Source organism: Pseudophryne corroboree, chromosome 4 (genome assembly GCF_028390025.1).
Source record: "Pseudophryne corroboree isolate aPseCor3 chromosome 4, aPseCor3.hap2, whole genome shotgun sequence".
In the NCBI taxonomy this organism is placed as follows: Eukaryota; Metazoa; Chordata; class Amphibia; order Anura; family Myobatrachidae; genus Pseudophryne; species Pseudophryne corroboree.
Window position 1 is genome coordinate 62211831 of NC_086447.1, and position 22433 is coordinate 62234263.

The 22433-nt window shown below is 46.0% G+C and overlaps 1 protein-coding gene and 1 long non-coding RNA gene across 2 annotated transcripts in view; one reads left to right on the plus strand and one right to left on the minus strand.

Annotated features, from left to right (window-relative positions):
- The window catches only part of GATA4 (GATA binding protein 4), a 155579-nt gene that overhangs the window by 38886 nt on the left and 94260 nt on the right, over positions 1 to 22433 (plus strand). The gene's annotated exons all lie outside the window — the stretch shown is intronic.
- Positions 17014 to 22433, minus strand: part of LOC134911098 (uncharacterized) — a 47312-nt gene continuing 41892 nt past the window's right edge. The window contains exon 2 of the long non-coding RNA XR_010176318.1: positions 17014 to 17140. This is a non-coding gene — a long non-coding RNA (uncharacterized LOC134911098). The remainder of the gene's footprint in view (positions 17141 to 22433) is intronic.

Below are 22433 nucleotides of genomic sequence, written 5' to 3' on the forward strand. Positions count from 1 at the left end.
GTGGTGCCTGTACGCCGAAAGTGTCCCGCAATTCTTCTGGCCACCGACAGCATCTCTTGCACGCCCCTGTCGTTTTTAAAAAAATTCTGCACCACCAAATTCAAGGTATGTGCAAAACATGGGACGTGCTGGAATTTGCCCATATTTAATGCACACACAATATTGCTGGCGTTGTCCGATGCCACAAATCCACAGGAGAGTCCAATTGGGGTAAGCCATTCCGCGATGATCTTCCTCAGTTGCCGTAAGAGGTTTTCAGGAAAAAAACGGATAATTTGAGACAGGAGTCCCAGATATCCACAACCGGCGCTAATTAGTTATATTTTATTTTATTAAGATCTTTGTCTCTTTAAAGCTGCTGAGTAAAACAGCTTGCTAAGCTGCACAACAAAGACAATTAGAACACAAAAGAGAATAACTCTGCGCTTTAGAGACACCTTAAAATTATATTACGTGTGGTCTGTCATGTCGAATAAATAACTCAGTGAGACTTTATATATTGATATTCGACATGACAGACCACACGTAATATAATTTTAAGGTGTCTCTAAAGCGCAGAGTTATTCTCTTTTGTGTTGTAAGAGGTTTTCAGCTGTGTGCGTATTCTGGAAAGCGGTGATACAAAGCGTAGCCTGCCTAGGAAAGAGTTGGCGTTTGCGAGATGCTGCTACTGGTGCCGCCGCTGCTGTTCTTGCGGCGGGAGTCCATACATCTACCCAGTGGGCTGTCACAGTCATATAGTCCTGACCCTGCCCTGCTCCACTTGTCCACATGTCCGTGGTTAAGTGGACATTGGGTACAACTGCATTTTTTAGGACACTGGTGAGTCTTTTTCTGACGTCCGTGTACATTCTCGGTATCGCCTGCCTAGAGAAGTGGAACCTAGATGGTATTTGGTAATGGGGGCACACTGCCTCAATAAATTGTCTAGTTCCCTGTGAACTAACGGCGGATACCGGACGCACGTCTAACACCAACATAGTTGTCAAGGCCTCAGTTATCCGCTTTGCAGCAGGATGACTGCTGTGATATTTCATCTTCCTCGCAAAGGACTGTTGAACAATCAATTGCTTACTGGAAGTAGTACAAGTGGGCTTACGACTTCCCCTCTGGGATGACCATCCACTCCCATCAGCAACAACAGCAGCGCCAGCAGCAGTAGGCGTTACACGCAAGGATGCATCGGAGGAATCCCAGGCAGGAGAGGAATCGTCAGAATTGCCAGTGACATGGCCTGCAGGACTATTGGCATTCCTGGGGAAGGAGGAAATTGACACTGAGGGAGTTGGTGGGGTGGTTTGCGTGAGCTTGGTTACAAGAGGAAGGGATTTACTGGTCAGTGGACTGCTTCCGCTGTCACCCAAAGTTTTTGAACTTGTCACTGACTTATTATGAATGCGCTGCAGGTGACGTATAAGGGAGGATGTTCCGAGGTGGTTAACGTCCTTACCCCTACTTATTACAGCTTGACAAAGGGAACACACGGCTTGACACCTGTTGTCCGCATTTCTGGTGAAATACCTCCACACCGAAGAGCTGATTTTTTTGGTATTTTCACCTGGCATGTCAACGGCCATATTCCTCCCACGGACAACAGGTGTCTCCCCGGGTGCCTGACTTAAACAAACCACCTCACCATCAGAATCCTCCTGGTCAATTTCCTCCCCAGCGCCAGCAACACCCATATCCTCCTCATCCTGGTGTACTTCAACACTGACATCTTCAATCTGACTATCAGGAACTGGACTGCGGGTGCTCCTTCCAGCACTTGCAGGGGGCGTGCAAATGGTGGAAGGCGCATGCTCTTCACGTCCAGTGTTGGGAAGGTCAGGCATCGCAACCGACACAATTGGACTCTCCTTGTGGATTTGGGATTTCGAAGAATGCACAGTTCTTTGCTGTGCTGCTTTTGCCAGCTTGAGTCTTTTCATTTTTCTAGCGAGAGGCTGAGTGCTTCCATCCTCATGTGAAGCTGAACCACTAGCCATGAACATAGGCCAGGGCCTCAGCCGTTCCTTGCCACTCCGTGTCGTAAATGGCATATTGGCAAGTTTACGCTTCTCCTCCGACAATTTTATTTTAGGTTTTGGAGTCCTTTTTTTTCTGATATTTGGTGTTTTGGATTTGACATGCTCTGTACTATGACATTGGGCATCGGCCTTGGCAGACGACGTTGCTGGCATTTCATCGTCTCGGCCATGACTAGTGGCAGCAGCTTCAGCACGAGGTGGAAGTGGATCTTGATCTTTCCCTAATTTTGGAACCTCAACATTTTTGTTCTCCATATTTTAATAGGCACAACTAAAAGGCACCTCAGGTAAACAATGGAGATGGATACTAGTATACAATTATGGACTGCCTGCCGAGTGCAGACACAGAGGTAGCCACAGCCGTGAACTACCGTACTGTACTGTGTCTGCTGCTAATATAGACTGGTTGATAAAGAGATGTCTATGTAACTATGTATGTATAAAGAAGAAAGAAAAAAAAACCACGGTTAGGTGGTATACAATTATGGACGGACTGCCTGCCGAGTGCAGACACAGAGGTAGCCACAGCCGTGAACTACCGTACTGTACTGTGTCTGCTGCTAATATAGACTGGTTGATAAAGAGATGTCTATGTAACTATGTATGTATAAAGAAGAAAGAAAAAAAAACCACGGTTAGGTGGTATACAATTATGGACGGACTGCCTGCCGAGTGCAGACACAGAGGTAGCCACAGCCGTGAACTACCGTACTGTACTGTGTCTGCTGCTAATATAGACTGGTTGATAAAGAGATGTCTATGTAACTATGTATGTATAAAGAAGAAAGAAAAAAAACCACGGTTAGGTGGTATACAATTATGGACGGACTGCCTGCCGAGTGCAGACACAGAGGTAGCCACAGCCGTGAACTACCGTACTGTACTGTGTCTGCTGCTAATATAGACTGGTTGATAAAGAGATGTCTATGTAACTATGTATGTATAAAGAAGAAAGAAAAAAAAAACCACGGTTAGGTGGTATACAATTATGGACGGACTGCCTGCCGAGTGCAGACACAGAGGTAGCCACAGCCGTGAACTACCGTACTGTACTGTGTCTGCTGCTAATATAGACTGGTTGATAAAGAGATGTCGTAGTAGTATGTATGTATAAAGAAGAAAAAAAAACCACGGTTAGGTGGTATACAATTATGGACGGACTGCCTGCCGAGTGTAGACACAGAGGTAGCCACAGCCGTGAACTACCGTACTGTGTCTGCTGCGACTGGATGATAAATGATATAAAAAAAATATATATATCACTACTGCAGCCGGACAGGTATATATTATATATTATATAATGACGGACCTGCTGGACACTGTCTGTCAGCAGAATGAGTTTTATTTTTATAGAATAAAAAAAACAACAACACACAAGTGAAGTCACACGACGAGTGTTTAACTTTTTCAGGCAATCACAATATAAGTATACTACTAACTATACTGGTGGTCAGTGTGGTCAGGTCACTGGTCAGTCACACTGGCAGTGGCACTCCTGCAGCAAAAGTGTGCACTGTTTAATTTTAATATAATATTATGTACTCCTGGCTCCTGCTATAACCTATAACTGGCACTGCAGTGCTCCCCAGTCTCCCCCACAATTATAAGCTGTGTGAGCTGAGCAGTCAGACAGATATATAATATATATAGATGATGCAGCACACTGGGCTGAGCCTGAGCAGTGCACACAGATATGGTATGTGACTGAGTCACTGTGTGTATCGCTTTTTTCAGGCAGAGAACGGATATATTAAATAAACTGCACTGTCTGGTGGTCACTCACTAGTAAACTCTCTACACTCTCTACACTTCTACAGTACTCCTCCTAGTCCTAAGCTCCAGTAAATCTCTCTCTCTTATAATCTAAATGGAGAGGACGCCAGCCACGTCCTCTCCCTATCAATCTCAATGCACGTGTGAAAATGGCGGCGACGCGCGGCTCCTTATATAGAATCCGAGTCTCGCGATAGAATCCGAGCCTCGCGAGAATCCGACAGCGTCATGATGACGTTCGGGCGCGCTCGGGTTAACCGAGCAAGGCGGGAAGATCCGAGTCGCTCGGATCCGTGTAAAAAAAGCTGAAGTTCGGGCGGGTTCGGATTCCGAGGAACCGAACCGGCTCATCTCTAATTGTGTGTGCATTAAATATGGGCAAATTCCAGCACGTCCCATGTTTTGCACATACCTTGAATTTGGTGGTGCAGAATTTTTAAAAAAACGACAGGGGCGTGCAAGAGATGCTGTCGGTGGCCAGAAGAATTGCGGGACACTTTCGGCGTACAGGCACCACGTACAGAAGACTGGAGCACCACCAAAAACGCCTGAACCTGCCCTGCCATCATCTGAAGCAAGAAGTGGTAACGAGGTGGAATTCAACCCTCTATATGCTTCAGAGGTTGGAGGAGCAGCAAAAGGCCATTCAAGCCTATACAATTGAGCACGATATAGGAGGTGGAATGTACCTGTCTCAAGCGCAGTGGAGAATGATTTCAACGTTGTGCAAGGTTCTGCAACCTTTTGAACTTGCCACACGTGAAGTCAGTTCAGACACTGCCAGCCTGAGTCAGGTCATTCCCCTCATCAGGCTTTTGCAGAAGAAGCTGGAGGCATTGAAGGAGGAGCTAAAAGGGAGCGATTCCGCTAGGCATGTGGGACTTGTGGATGGAGCCCTTAATTCGCTTAACAAGGATTCACGGGTGGTCAATCTGTTGAAATCAGAGCACTACATTTTGGCCACCGTGCTCGATCCTAGATTTAAAACCTACCTTGGATCTCTCTTTCCGGCAGACACAAGTCTGCTGGGGTTCAAAGACCTGCTGGTGACAAAATTGTCAAGTCAAGCGGAACGCGACCTGTCAACATCTCCTCCTTCACATTCTCCCGCAACTGGGGGTGCGAGGAAAAGGCTCAGAATTCCGAGCCCACCCGCTGGCGGTGATGCAGGGCAGTCTGGAGCGACTGCTGATGCTGACATCTGGTCCGGACTGAAGGACCTGACAACGATTACGGACATGTCGTCTACTGTCACTGCATATGATTCTGTCACCATTGAAAGAATGGTGGAGGATTATATGAGTGACCGCATCCAAGTAGGCACGTCAGACAGTCCGTACTTATACTGGCAGGAAAAAGAGGCAATTTGGAGGCCCTTGCACAAACTGGCTTTATTCTACCTAAGTTGCCCTCCCACAAGTGTGTACTCCGAAAGAGTGTTTAGTGCCGCCGCTCACCTTGTCAGCAATCTGCGTACGAGGTTACTTCCAGAAAATGTGGAGAAGATGATGTTCATTAAAATGAATTATAATCAATTCCTCCGTGGAGACATTGACCAGCAGCAATTGCCTCCACAAAGTACACAGGGAGCTGAGATGGTGGATTCCAGTGGGGACGAATTGATAATCTGTGAGGAGCGGGATGTACACGGTGATATATCGGAGGATGATGATGAGGTGGACATCTTGCCTCTGTAGAGCCAGTTTGTGCAAGGAGAGATTAATTGCTTCTTTTTCGGTGGGGGTCCAAACCAACCCGTCATTTCAGTCACAGTCGTGTGGCAGACCCTGTCACTGAAATGATGGGTTGGTTAAAGTGTGCATGTCCTGTTTATACAACATAAGGGTGGGTGGGAGGGCCCAAGGACAATTCCATCTTGCACCTCTTTTTTCTTTCATTTTTCTTTGCGTCATGTTTCGTTTGGGGAGTGTTTTTTGGAAGGGCCATCCTGCGTGACACTGCAGTGCCACTCCTAGATGGGCCAGGTGTTTGTGTCGGCCACTAGGGTCGCTTATCTTACTCACACAGCTACCTCATTGCGCCTCTTTTTTTCTTCTTTGCGTCATGTGCTGTTTGGGGAGTGTTTTTTGGAAGGGCCATCCTGCGTGACACTGCAGTGCCACTCCTAGATGGGCCAGGTGTTTGTGTCGGCCACTAGGGTCGCTTATCTTACTCACACAGCTACCTCATTGCGCCTCTTTTTTTCTTCTTTGCGTCATGTGCTGTTTGGGGAGTGTTTTTTGGAAGGGCCATCCTGCATGACACTGCAGTGCCACTCCTAGATGGGCCAGGTGTTTGTGTCGGCCACTAGGGTCGCTTAGCTTACTCACACAGCTACCTCATTGCGCCTCTTTTTTTCTTCTTTGCGTCATGTGCTGTTTGGGGAGTGTTTTTTGGAAGGGCCATCCTGCGTGACACTGCAGTGCCACTCCTAGATGGGCCAGGTGTTTGTGTCGGCCACTAGGGTCGCTTAGCTTACTCACACAGCTACCTCATTGCGCCTCTTTTTTTCTTCTTTGCGTCATGTGCTGTTTGGGGAGTGTTTTTTGGAAGGGCCATCCTGCGTGACACTGCAGTGCCACTCCTAGATGGGCCAGGTGTTTGTGTCGGCCACTAGGGTCGCTTATCTTACTCACACTGCTACCTCATTGCGCCTCTTTTTTTCTTCTTTGCGTCATGTACTGTTTGGGGAGTGTTTTTTGGAAGGGCCATCCTGCGTGACACTGCAGTGCCACTCCTAGATGGGCCAGGTGTTTGTGTCGGCCACTAGGGTCGCTTATCTTACTCACACAGCTACCTCATTGCGCCTCTTTTTTTCTTCTTTGCGTCATGTGCTGTTTGGGGAGTGTTTTTTGGAAGGGCCATCCTGCGTGACACTGCAGTGCCACTCCTAGATGGGCCAGGTGTTTGTGTCGGCCACTAGGGTCGCTTAGCTTACTCACACAGCTACCTCATTGCGCCTCTTTTTTTCTTCTTTGCGTCATGTGCTGTTTGGGGAGTGTTTTTTGGAAGGGCCATCCTGCGTGACACTGCAGTGCCACTCCTAGATGGGCCAGGTGTTTGTGTCGGCCACTAGGGTCGCTTAGCTTACTCACACAGCTACCTCATTGCGCCTCTTTTTTTCTTTGCGTCATGTGCTGTTTGGGGAGTGTTTTTTGGAAGGGCCATCCTGCGTGACACTGCAGTGCCACTCCTAGATGGGCCAGGTGTTTGTGTCGGCCACTAGGGTCGCTTAGCTTAGTCATCCAGCGACCTCGGTGCAAATTTTAGGACTAAAAATAATATTGTGAGGTGTGAGGTATTCAGAATAGACTGAAAATGAGTGGAAATTATGGTTTTTGAGGTTAATAATACTTTGGGATCAAAATGACCCCCAAATTCTATGATTTAAGCTGTTTTTTAGGGTTTTTTGAAAAAAACACCCGAATCCAAAACACACCCGAATCCGACAAAAAAAATTCGATGAGGTTTTGCCAAAACGCGGTCGAACCCAAAACACGGCCGCGGAACCGAACCCAAAACCAAAACACAAAACCCGAAAAATTTCAAGTGCACATCCCTAATCTCCTGTGCATTATCCTGTATCTGCTGTACATTATCCTGCCTCTCCTGTGCATTATCCTTTATCTGCTGTACATTATCCTGCATCTCCTGTACATTATCCTGTATCTACTGTACATTATCCGGCATCTCCTCTACATTATCCTGCATCTCCTCTACATTATCCTGCATCTACTGTACATTATCCGGCATCTCCTCTACATTATCCTGCATCTCCTGCCCATTATCCTGCATCTCCTATACATTATCCTGCATCTCCTGTACATTATCCTGCATCTCCTGTGCATTATCCTGTATCTACTGTACATTATCCGGCATCTCCTCTACATTATCCTGTATCTCCTGTACATTATCCTGCATCTACTGTACATTATCCTGTATCTCCTATACATTATCCTGCATCTCCTGCCCATTATCCTGGATCTGCTGTACATTATCCTGCATCTCCTGCCCATTATCCTGCATCTACTATACATTATCCTGCATCTCATGTACATTATCCTGCATCTCCTGTACATTATCCTTCATCTCCTGTGCATTATCCTGTATCTCCTGTGCATTATCCTGCATCTCCTGTATATTATCCTGCCTCTCCTGTACATTATCCTGCATCTCCTATACATTATCCTTCATCTCCTGTACATTATCCTTCATCTCCTGTACATTATCCTGCATCTCCTCTACATTATCCTGCCTCTCCTGTACATTATCCTGCATCTCCTGTGCATTATCCTGCATCTCCTGTACATTATCCTGCATCTCCTCTACATTATCCAGCATCTCCTGTACATTATCCTGCATGTCCTCTACATTATCCTGCATCTCCTGTCCATTATCCTGCATCTCCTGTACATTATCCTGCATCTCCTGTACATTATCCTGCATCTCCTGTACATTATCCTGCATCTCCTCTACACTATCCTGCATCTCCTCTACATTATCCTGCCTCTCCTGTTCATTATCCTGCATCTCCTGTACTTAATCCTGCATCTCCTGTACATTATCCTGCCTCTACTTTACATTATCCTGCATCTCCTGTACTTTATCCTGCATCTCCTGTACATTATCCTGCATCTCGTGTACATTATCCTGCATCTCCTGTACATTATCCTGCATCTCCTGTACACTATCCTGCATCTCCTCTACACTATCCTGCATCTCCTCTACATTATCCTGCATCTCTTGTACATTATCCTGCCTCTCCTGTACATTATCATGCCTCTCCTGTGCATTATCCTGCATCTCCTCTACATTATCCTGCATCTCCTGTACATTATCCTGCATCTCCTCTACATTATCCTGCATCTCCTCTACATTATCCTGCATCTCCTGTACATTATCCTGCCTCTACTGTACATTATCCTTCATCTCCTGTACATTATCCTGCATCTCCTGTACATTATCCCGCATCTCCTCTACATTATCCTGCATCTCCTGTGCATTATCCTGCATCCACTGTACATTATCCTGCATCTCCTCTACATTATCCTGCATCTCCTGTACATTATCCTGCATCACCTGTACATTGTCCTGCATCTCCTCTACATTATCCTGCATCTGCTGTACATTATCCTGCCTCTCCTGTACATTATCCTGCCTCTCCTGTACATTATCCTGCATCTCCTGTGCATTATCCTGCATCTCCTGTGCATTATCCTGCATCTCCTGTACATTATCCTGCATCTCCTGTACATTATCCTGCATCTCCTATACATTATCCTGCATCTCCTGTACATTATCCTGCATCTCCTGTACATTATCCTGCATCTCCTATACATTATCCTGCATCTCCTGTACATTATCCTACATCTCCTCTACATTATCCTGCATCTCCTGTACATTATCCTGCATCTCCTGTACATTATCCTGCATCTACTGTACATTATCCTGCATCTCCTGTACATTATCCCGCATCTCCTATACATTATCCCGCATCTCCTGTACATTATCCCGCATCTACTGTACATTATCCTGCCTCTCCTATACATTATCCTGCATCTCCTGTGCATTATCCTACATCTCCTGTACATTATCCTGCCTCTCCTGTACATTATCCTGCATCTCCTGTACATTATCCCGCATCTCCTATACATTATCCCGCATCTCCTGTACATTATCCCGCATCTACTGTACATTATCCTGCCTCTCCTATACATTATCCTGCATCTCCTGTACATTATCCTGCATCTCCTGTACATTATCCTGCATCTCCTGTACATTATCCTGCCTCTCCTGTGCATTATCCTGCATCTCCTGTACATTATCCTGCATCTCCTCTACATTATCCTGCATCTCCTGTACATTATCCTGCCTCTCCTGTACATTATCCTGCATCTCCTCTACATTGTCCTGCATCTCCTGTACATTATCCTGCATCTCCTCTACATTATCCTGCCTCTCCTGTACATTATCCTGCCTCTCCTGTGCATTATCCTGCATCTCCTGTACATTATCCTGCATCTCCTCTACATTATCCTGCATCTCCTGTACATTATCCTGCATCTCCTGTACATTATCCTGCCTCTCCTGTGCATTATCCTGCATCTCCTGTATATTATCCTGCATCTCCTCTACATTATCCTGCATCTCCTGTACATTATCCTGCCTCTCCTGTACATTATCCTGCATCTCCTGTATATTATCCTGCATCTCCTCTACATTACCCTGCATCTCCTGTACATTATCCTGCATCTCCTCTACATTATCCTGCATCTCCTGTACATTATCCTGCATCTCCTGTACATTATCCTGCCTCTCCTGTGCATTATCCTGCATCTCCTGTATATTATCCTGCATCTCCTCTACATTATCCTGCATCTCCTCTACATTATCCTGCATCTCCTGTACATTATCCTGCCTCTCCTGTGCATTATCCTGCATCTCCTGTACATTATCCTGCATCTCCTCTACATTATCCTGCATCTCCTGTACATTATCCTGCCTCTCCTGTACATTATCCTGCCTCTCCTGTATATTATCCTGCCTCTCCTGTACATTATCCTGCATCTACTGTACATTATCCTGCATCTCCTCTACATTATCCTGCCTCTCCTGTTTATTATCCTGCATCTACTATACATTATCCTGCATCTCCTCTACACTATCCTGCATCTTCTCTACATTATCCTGCATCTCCTGTGCATTATCCTGCCTCTCCTGTACATTATCCTGCATCTCCTGTACATTATCCTGCCTCTACTTTACATTATCCTGCATCTCCTGTACATTATCCTGCATCTCCTGTACATTATCCTGCATCTCCTGTACATTATCCTGCATCTCCTGTACATTATCCTGCATCTCCTCTACATTATCCTGCATCTCCTGTACATTATCCTGCATCTCCTCTACATTATCCTGCATCTGGTGTACATTATCCTGCATCTCCTGTACATTATCCCGCATCTCCTGTACACTATCCTGCATCTCGTGTACATTATCCTGCCTCTCCTGTACATTATCCTGCCTCTCCTGTACATTATCCTGCATCTCCTGTACATTATCCTGCATCTCCTGTACATTATCCTGCCTCTGATGTACATTATCCTGCCTCTCCTGTACATTATCCTGCCTCTCCTGTGCATTATCCTGCATCTCCTCTACTTTATCCTGCATCTCCTGTACATTATCCTGCATCTCCTCTACATTATCCTGCATCTCCTGTACATTATCCTGCATGTCCTGTGTATTATCCTGCATCTCCTGTACATTATCCTGCATCTCCTGTGCATTATCCTGCATCTCCTGTACATTATCCTGCATCTCCTGTACATTATCCTGCATCTCCTGTGCATTATCCTGCATCTACTGTACATTATCCTGCATCTCCTCTACATTATCCTGCATCTCCTGTACATTATCCTGCATCTCCTCTACATTATCCTGCATCTCCTGTACATTATCCTGCATCTCCTGTACATTATCCTGCATCTCCTCTACATTATCCTGCATCTCCTCTACATTATCCTGCATCTGCTGTACATTATCCTGCATCTCCTGTACATTATCCTGCATCTCCTGTACATTATCCTACATCTCCTGTACATTATCCTGCATCTCCTGTGCATTATCCTGCATCTCCTGTGCATTATCCTGCATCTCCTGTACATTATCCTGCATCTCCTGTACATTATCCTACATCTCCTGTACATTATCCTGCATCTCCTGTGCATTATCCTGCATCTCCTGTACATTATCCTGCATCTCCTGTACATTATCCTACATCTCCTCTACATTATCCTGCATCTCCTGTACATTATCCTGCATCTCCTGTACATTATCCTGCCTCTCCTGTACATTATCCTGCATCTCCTGTACATTATCCCGCATCTCCTATACATTATCCCGCATCTCCTCTACATTATCCCGCATCTACTGTACATTATCCTGCCTCTCCTATACATTATCCTGCATCTCCTGTGCATTATCCTACATCTCCTGTACATTATCCTGCATCTCCTGTACATTATACTGCATCTCTTTTACATTATCCTGCATCTCCTCTACATTATCCTGCATCTCCTGTACATTATCCTGCATCTCCTGTACATTATCCCGCATCTCCTATACATTATCCCGCATCTACTGTACATTATCCTGCCTCTCCTATACATTATCCTGCATCTCCTGTGCATTATCCTACATCTCCTGTACATTATCCTGCATCTCCTGTACATTATACTGCATCTCTTGTACATTATCCTGCATCTCCTCTACATTATCCTGCCTCTCCTGTACATTATCCTGCCTCTCCTGTGCATTATCCTGCATCTCCTGTACATTATCCTGCATCTCCTGTACATTATCCTTCATCTCCTGTACATTGTCCTGCCTCTCCTGTACATTATCCTGCATCTACTGTACATTATCCTGCATCTCCTGTACATTATCCTGCATCTCCTGTACACTATCCTGCATCTCCTGTACATTATCCTGCCTCTCCTGTACATTATCCTGCATCTCCTGTACATTATCCTGCATCTCCTGTACATTATCCTGCATCTCCTCTACATTATCCTGCCTCTCCTGTACATTATCCTGCATCTGCTGTACATTATCCTGCATCTCCTATACATTATCCTGCATCTCCTATACATTATCCTGCATCTCCTGTACATTATCCTGCATCTCCTGTACATTATCCTGCATCTCCTGTACATTATCCTTCATCTCCTCTACATTATCCTGCCTCTCCTGTACATTATCCTGCCTCTCCTGTACATTATCCTGCATCTCCTGTACATTATCCCGCATCTGCTGTACATTATCCTGCATCTGCTGTACATTATCCTGCATCTCCTGTACATTATCCTGCCTCTCCTGTACATTATCCTGCATCTCCTGTACATTATCCCGCATCTGCTGTACATTATCCTGCATCTACTGTACATTATCCTGCATCTAGTGTACATTATCCCGTATCTATTGTACATTATCCTGCATCTAGTGTACATTATCCTGCATCTCCTCTACATTATCCTGCATCTCCTGTACATTATCCCGCATCTCCTATACATTATCCCGCATCTATTGTACATTATCCTGCATCTAGTGTACATTATCCTGCATCTCCTGTGCATTATCCTGCATCTCCTGTACATTATCCTGCATCTCCTGTACATTATCCTGCATCTCCTGTACATTGTCCTGCATCTCCTGTACATTATCCTGCATCTCCTGTACATTATCCTGCATCTCCTGTACATTATCCTTCATCTGCTGTACATTATCCTGCATCTCCTGTACATTATCCTGCATCTCCTGTACATTATCCTGCATCTCCTGTCCATTATCCTGCATCTCCTCTACATTATCCTGCATCTGCTGTACATTATCCTGCATCTCCTGTGCATTATCCTGCATCTCCTGTACATTATCCTGCATCTCCTGTACATTATCCTGCATCTCCTGTCCATTATCCTGCATCTTCTCTACATTATCCTGCATCTCCTGTCCATTATCCTGCATCTCCTGTCCATTATCCTGCATCTCCTGTACATTATCCTACATCTCCTCTACATTATCCTGCATCTCCTGTACATTATCCTACATCTCCTCTACATTATCCTGCATCTACTGTACATTACCCTGCATCTCCTCTACATTATCCTGCCTCTCCTCTACATTATCCTGCATCTCCTGTACATTGTCCTGCATCTCCTGTACATTATCCTGCATCTCCTGTACATTATCCTGCCTCTCCTGTGCATTATCCTGCATCTCCTGTGCATTATCCTGCATCTCCTGTGCATTATCCTGCATCTCCTGTACATTATCCTGCATCTCCTGTACATTATCCTGCATCTCCTGTGCATTATCCTGCATCTCCTATACATTATCCTGCATCTCCTGTACATTATCCTGCATCTCCTGTGCATTATCCTGCATCTCCTATACATTATCCTGCATCTCCTGTACATTATCCTGCATCTCCTCTACATTATCCTGCATCTCCTGTACATTATCCTGCATCTGCTGTACATTATCCTGCATCTCCTGTACATTATCCTGCATCTCCTGTACATTATCCTGCCTCTCCTGTGCATTATCCTGCATCTCCTCTACATTATCCTGCATCTCGTGTACATTATCCTGCATCTCCTGTACATTATCCTGCATCTCCTGTACATTATCCCGCATCTCCTGTACATTATCCTGCATCTCCTGTACATTATCTTGTATCTCCTGTACATTATCCGGCATCTCCTGTACATTATCCTGTATCTCCTGTGCATTATCCTGCATCTCCTGTACATTATCCTGCATCTCCTGCCCATTATCCTGCATCTCCTATACATTATCCTGCATCTCCTGTACATTATCCTGCATCTCCTGTACATTATCCTGCCTCTCCTGTACATTATCCTGCATCTCCTGTACATTATCCGGCATCTCCTCTACATTATCCTGCATCTCCTGCCCATTATCCTGCATCCCCTATACATTATCCTGCATCTCCTGTACATTATCCTGCATCTCCTGTACATTATCCTGCATCTCCTGTACATTATCCTGCATCTGCTGTACATTATCCTGCATCTCCTGCCCATTATCCTGCATCTCCTATACATTATCCTGCATCTCCTGTACATTATCCTGCATCTCCTGTACATTATCCTGCATCTCCTGTACATTATCCTGCATCTCCTGTACATTATCCTGCATCTCCTATACATTATCCTGCATCTCCTGTGCATTATCCTGCATCTCCTGTACATTATCCGGCATCTCCTCTACATTATCCTGCATCTCCTGCCCATTATCCTGCATCTCCTATACATTATCCTGCATCTCCTGTACATTATCCTGCATCTCCTGTACATTATCCTGCATCTCCTGTACATTATCCTGCATCTGCTGTACATTATCATGCATCTCCTGCCCATTATCCTGCATCTCCTATACATTATCCTGCATCTCCTGTACATTATCCTGCCTCTCCTGTACATTATCCTGCATCTCCTGCCCATTATCCTGCATCTCCTGTACATTATCCTGCATCTCCTGTACATTATCCTGCCTCTCCTGTGCATTATCCTGCATCTCCTCTACATTATCCTGCATCTCGTGTACATTATCCTGCATCTCCTGTACATTATCCCGCATCTCCTGTACATTATCCTGCATCTCCTGTACATTATCTTGTATCTCCTGTGCATTATCCTGCATCTCCTGTACATTATCCGGCATCTCCTGTACATTATCCCACATCTCCTCTACATTATCCTGCATCTCCTGTACATTATCCTGCATCTCCTGTACATTATCCTGCATCTCCTCTACATTATCCTGCATCTCCTGTACATTATCCTGCATCTCCTGTACATTATCCTGCATCTGCTGTACATTATCCTGCATCTCCTGCCCATTATCCTGCATCTCCTATACATTATCCTGCATCTCCTGCCCATTATCCTGCATCTCCTGTACATTATCCTGCATCTGCTATCCATTATCCTGGATCTGCTGTACATTATCCTGCATCTCCTGCCCATTATCCTGCATCTCCTGTCCATTATCCTGCATCTCATGTACATTATCCTGCATCTCCTGTACATTATCCTGCATCTCCTGTGCATTATCCTGTATGTGCTGTGCATTATCCTGTATCTGCTGTGCATTATCCTGTATCTGCTGTGCATTATCCTCTATCTGCTGTGCATTATCAGCCTTGCACCTTGGCCAGTGGCACTGGTGCCACATCCCTCCTTATGGCACTGCCAGATTGCCTGATTCATTTATTCCTATCCTGTGACCTACCTACTTTTTATTAGATGATTCCAACATTCCTAGTGACAACCCTACTGTATGATTCATCTGCTGCCACAATATCTCCTCCATTATTTACCCAATCATCATTCCTTAATGTAGGGAATAAGATTATTTTCCTCCTACAGGCTATTCATTACATAGATAATGCAGGAGATATCAGTAATATCTCCCACTGACCATGCTGTTCCAATGTTACCCACTGTCTCCATAAAGTAGTAAGGGGACTTTCATTCATCAAACAACATAAGTCTCACTTCCCGGAGTGGCGGAGCCGCACTGCTTTCTATGGGAAGGAGGTATGAGTTGCAAAGAGGGATCTGTTCAGTGCCGGCCTGGTGCATGAAGGGCCCACCAAGGGAATGCAGTGGCAGGGGCCCATTCTTAGGGGTGTGACCAGTCTCAAGAGGGGGTGTGGCCAGCCAACACTGAGGCTTGGCTAACCATAAGAGAGTGCAGAGCCGTATCTAGACTTTTTGGTGCCCTGTGCCAGAGAGAGAATTGGCGCCCCCCCCCCCCCCCATTTTTTTCAATAGGGAAATAAGCCACATGCCTCGTGGGGAAGGGGCACGACAAGATTGATCTCAGAGAATGCTCATGCTATGATGCCCCTTCCCACATTATACGTATATATATATATATATATATATATATATATATATATATGTATATAGATTTTTGGGCAGTACGGAAGGTGTAATGTTTAGCATTACTGCGTCACAGTACTGAGGTCATGGGTTCGATTCCCACCATGGCTCTAACTGTGTGGAGTTTGTATATTCTCCCCGTACTTGCGTGGGTTTCCTCCGGGTACTCCGGTTTCCTTCCACAATCCAAAAATATACTGGTAGGTTAATTGGATCCCAACAAAATTAACCATAGCATGAATGTGTATTCGTGTACATATTGTAGGGAATATAGATTGTAAGTTCCACTGGGGCAGGGACTGATGTGAATGGGCAAATATTCTCTGCAGAATATGTGTGCGCTGTATAAATAACTGGTAATAAATAAATATATATGTATTATAGCCAGGACAGCATTGAGAACACATGCAGGAGCACACAACAGAATAAGAGCTACTCTATTGTTTAAGATCCCTTGGATTGATATTCTTAAAGCGACCATCACTGTCACCATAAGATTTTTAATTTAATATTTTATTTAAGCGTATTTACTCTAAATTCACCAGTAGGATGTTTCCTGCCCCTTCCATAAAAAACACCCCTGAGGAAGTCTTATAGATGAAACGCGTTGGATGCAATCTTAAGTGGGTGGACAGGCTGCCTTAGGAGCTCCTCCCCGGCTGGGGTAGACAGCATGTCCCATGTGTTACCAACTAACCCACTAAGGTCAAGATTAATATAAGAGTCTAATCCAATTTTTAACAAAAACTTTTTAATACATTTTTTGGAAGAATTTGAACTAATGAGTGGTATCGTTGTTGGGTGATTTGGTGCGAGGGTCTGTTTCAGAGGTACCAGCTCCACCTCCATCTAAATACCGTTCTGAAAGAAAAGTGCAAAAAGAATTTATAAGAACTTCCAAGTGAATTTGGTCGCTTCTCCGACAATCTTTGCATTTCCATACATATATATATATATATATATATATATATATAGGAGGCAGTCAATTGAATCCCGACACCGGCGGGCGGGCCCAAAGTGTGGTGAGGGGACATGCTGCGCTCACCACTGGGATCCCGGCGTCTGTATCCTGACCACCGGGGTCTCGTAATGGTCCTATATATATATATATATATATATATTACACACACATTTATTGATCACTGCAAGAAAATGGATTTCGACACAAATCCTCTTTATACCACAGTCATGCACTTAACTTGAGAGCTCATTGCTATTCATTTATAACACTTAATATGCTGCCATACCCAGGATTCAAACCTATAACCTGGTGAATTCTAATCAAACACCTTTCTCACTGAGCTATTTGATCCTGCATAAAAGCTATGAACACTATATGAAGGTACAGGATGTAGTTATGTGACCGGCGATCAGGAGACCACCAGTCACAATAGCCACCCCCACATCCTGCCCGATCCAAATCCCGACAGATGGCATACCGCATAACAGGGACTATTCCCACTTGTGGGCAGGGCTGGATTAAGGGCCACATGGGCCAGGAGCTGAAAATTTTCAAAGACCTATACTGATAAGGGGAGGAGCTATAACCGTTGCTGTGAGGGTGTGGCCAGAGCCATATGGGCGTGTACACCCTATACACTATGAGGCCTAATGTCTTCCTAAATACTTAAACATAGAAAATATGCATAATTTTGTGAGAAAAAAAAAACCAACAACAATTTTAATACTTCTGATTTCTGATTGTTTGGCTAGCTGTGCACCTGGTCATTATCCAGCTGCCATGGTGATGGGCCTATTTTATGTGGAGGCCTGGAGCTGGAGCTCCATCCGCCCCATTGTTAATCTGACCCTGCTTGTAGGTGTCCACGACACCCATAAAGTGGGAATAGAACCTGTGGTGAGCCAGCAGATAACTCAATGAATATATTGTCTGACTGCAAAGCCAAAGGTAATGGGTTAGAATCCCGGGTATGTCTCACTGCTGCAACTTTGACATCCACCCATTACATGCTTTTTGTACTATGCTAGATATTGACAATTTTATCTTTAACTAGTTATTTCTAGGCCAGACTATAGTCTGTTCTCACTGTATATTAGTGGGGGTATAGTGATTTGTTCACAACTTGAGGCAACCTTTTGTTGTGGGTGGAGTTTTCAGAGGGTGGGGGCTGCTATCAATTAACCCTGTAGTCATGTCTGCATGGTTATTTAACTAGTATAGATCAATGCTGCAAGCATTTTAGTTGCTAAGTATGTTAGTGCAAAGTATGATATAATATTTGGAGATATACGGAGATAAACAGGAGAGAAACAGAGGGACAGCAGACTTTCTCCCCCACCTCCACAAAAGAACTGCAAACAACAGACTACAGTGAGTTACCCATACCACTACCAGTAATGCCTGCAGCCTGCACAGCCTGGACACTGAACAACCTGTCTGATTAAGTAGCAGCCCTACTGCTCTCACACATTGCTCACACTCTCATTTACACAATCTACAACCACTGTGTATCCATCTCAGCCTTTCCGTTCCTAACATTATTTCTTAAAATTCTGTTTGCACTGTCTTTTGCTTACATTACACCCCACATTCTCCTTGTTCATTCTGTATTACACCTACACCATTCTATTCCCCTGAACACTACTGTACTGTAATTATGGATACTCGATCCTGTCACATACCAATCCTCACTGTCAGGTCTCACCCCCCAAATTCAAAAACACCCACAAACACTCAGAACCCAGCCAACCTTATCCCTATCTCCCCTGTCCCCTCCCTTCCTTTCTCCAGTGCACTCTGGAATGCTAGATCAATCTGCAACAAGCTGCCAACCATCCACGACCTCTTCATCTCCCACTCTTTTCACCTTCTCGCCATCACTGAAACCTGGCTCTCCTCCTCTGACACCACCTCCCCTGCTGCCCTCTCCTACGGAGGCCTCTCCTTCAGCCACACAGTCAGAACTGATGGTCGCCAGGGTGGAGGCGTGGGCGTCCTTCTCTCCCCTAACTGCACCTTTCGTGTCATCCCACCTGAGCCCTCTCTCACCTTCTCCACCTTCGAGGTCCACACTATCCGCCTCTTCTACCCCATTCACCTCCTTGTGGCAGTGATCTACCGCCACCCTGGCCACTGTTCACCTTTCCTTGACAACTTTGCTACCTGGCTTCCCCACTTTCTCTCCTCCGACCTCCCCTCTGTCATCCTCGGAGACTTTAACATCCCTATTGACATCACTAATGCCGCTTCCACTAATCTTCTTGCCCTTTCCACCTCCTTTGGACTTTCTCAATGGACCTCCACCCCTACTCACAATCTCGGCCACTCCCTCGACCTTGTCTTCACCCACCGATGTGATCTCTCTGATTTCTCAAACTCTTCCTTCCCTCTCTCTGACCACCATCTGCTTTCTTTCACCCTCTCATCCTCCCTCCTCTCCACGCCCAGACCCACCACCACCAGATGCAATCTCGGGTCTCTCAACCCCACTTTCATGTCCACCGTCGAGACTTTCCTCTCTCCTCTTTCCACTATGACTTGTCCCAACCAGGCAGCCACCTTTTATAACTCTTCCCTAACCGCTGCTCTCGACTCTGTGGCCCCCCTCTCCTCTGTCCCCCTCCGCCGCTCCAAACCCCAACCCTGGCACACCAAACTAACACGTTTCTTACAAAAATGCTCACGCTCCGCTGAACGCTCCTGGAGGAAATCTCACTCTCTGCCGGACTTCCTCCATTTCAAGTTTATTCTCTCCTCCTACAGCTCTGCTCTTTCCCTCGCCAAGCAATCCTTTTTCCAAGCACTCATCTCCTCTCAGTCCTCCTGTCCACGCCGTCTCTTTGAAACTTTCAACACTCTCCTTCGCCCCCCTCCTCCTCCCCTCCCATCCTCCCTCACTGCCACTGACTTTGCCTCCTTCTTCATCTCCAAAATTGAGGATATCCGACACGACATCTCCCGCCGTCATCCCTCTGCTACCCCCCTGCCCCCTTTATCCCTCCTCTCCATCTATCCCACCCTGTCCTCCTTCCATCCCACTTCAGAAAAGGAAGTCCACTCCCTCATCTTATCCTCCCCCCACCACCTGCCCCCTGGACCCCTTCCCTCCCGTCTTCTCCGCTCCCTCTCCCCCACTGCCTGCTCCCACCTTGCTCACCTCTTTAACCTATCCCTCTCCACCGGCATCTTCCCCTCACCATTCAAACATCTTCTGGTCTCGCCTATTCTCAAAAAACCCAACCTCGACCCCTCATCACCCACTAACTACCGCCCCATCTCTCTTCTCCCTTTTGCCTCCAAATTACTTGAACGACTAGTCTACAGCCGTCTCACAAGCTACCTCTCTGACAACTCCATCCTCGATCCACTACAATCTGGCTTTCGCCCACTCCACTCAACTGAGACTGCCCTGGTGAAAGTCATCAATGACCTGCTTTCGGCCAAATCCAGGGGTCACTTCTCTCTGCTCATCCTTCTGGACCTCTCTGCTGCCTTTGACACCATAGATCATCCTCTGTTCCTCGGCACACTCCAAAACGCTGGCCTCTCTAGCACTGTCCTTGACTGGTTTTCTTCTTACCTCACTAACCGCTCCTTCTCTGTGTCTGCCTCCAGCACCACCTCACACCCTTCCATCCTTCCTGTTGGTGTCCCTCAGGGTTCTGTCCTTGGACCCCTTCTGTTCTCCCTGTATACCTCTTCCCTGGGTGCGCTCATTAACTCATTTGGCCTTCAATACCACCTCTATGCTGATGACACACAACTCTACCTCTCATCTCCTGATCTGTCCCCCTCTGTCCTCTCTCAGGTTTCCAGCTGCCTCTCTGCAATCTCCTCCTGGATTTCTGAACGCTCTCTAAAGCTCAACATGGACAAAACGGAACTCATCATCTTCCCCCCATCCAGAGCAACACCCCGACCAATATCTCCATCATTGTTGACAACACCACCATCTCCCCCGTTCCCCAACTGCGCTGCCTGGGCGTCACTCTTGACTCCTCCCTCTCCTTTACACCCCACATCAAAGCTCTGGCACAATCCTGTCGTTTCCAGCTACGCAACATTGCTCGTATCAGGCCATATCTCTCCCAGAGTGCAACTAAACTCATCATCCACTCACTGGTCATCTCACGACTTGACTACTGTAATGTCCTCCTCACTGGCCTCGCTTGTTCCCATCTTGCTCCCCTCCAATCTGTCCTGAACTCCGCAGCTAGGCTTGTCTTCCTCTCCCGCCGCACCACATCTGCCACTCCCCTTCAACAAAATCTACACTGGCTCCCATTCCCCTACAGAATCCTCTTCAAACTCCTCACCCTCACATACAAGGCCATCTCTAATTCCACTGCTCCCTACATCTCCAACCTCCTTTCCCTTCATACTCCTTCCCGCCCCCTACGGTCGACTAATGACCGTCGCCTCTCCACCGCCCTGGTCACTGCTTCCCATGCACGAGTTCAGGATTTTGCCCACGCTGCACCCCTTCAGTGGAACGCACTCCCACGCTCCATTAGACTCTCCCCAACCTTGCAAAGCTTCAAACGGGCACTAAAAACCCACCTATTCATCAAAGCATACCCTCCCGATGCATAACCCAGTGCTGAAGCCGCGCCTCCACCCCCCTGCCTCATGCCGTGAACATCTCTGCTTTGCTTGCATACTGCCATCAGGCTACCTCCCACTTGCCTGCACCTCTTGTCATCTGTCTGTCGCCCCTCCCCATTAGATTGTTAGCTCTTCAGAGCAGGGCCCTCTTTCCTCTTGTTATCTAAGCCCTCGTCTCAACACATTTCACTCACAGCTCTCCCCTACTCAACGACCATCTTTATCCTGCTAGTAAAGGCTCATCTCCATCTATGGCCACCAGCCTCTAGTAGTACGATGATCACTCCCTCGATACTTACATCTTAGCTGTATTATGTCTTGAGAATGTGTAGTGCTCTGTTACCTGTACTCTATTTCTGTTATTTATTTACTGTAATGCAATGTTTTGTCCCCTGTACTGTCCTTTGTACGGCGCTGCGAAACACATGTGGCGCCTTATAAATAAAATGTAATAATAAATAATAATAATCTCTAAATGTAATAAAGGACAGTGTGACTGAATAACAAAGGAATATCAAGTTGAGTCATACTTACCGACTTTATGGCTGCTCTCTCCGGGAGAGAGTAGTCAGGTCGGCTCAGCAGGGG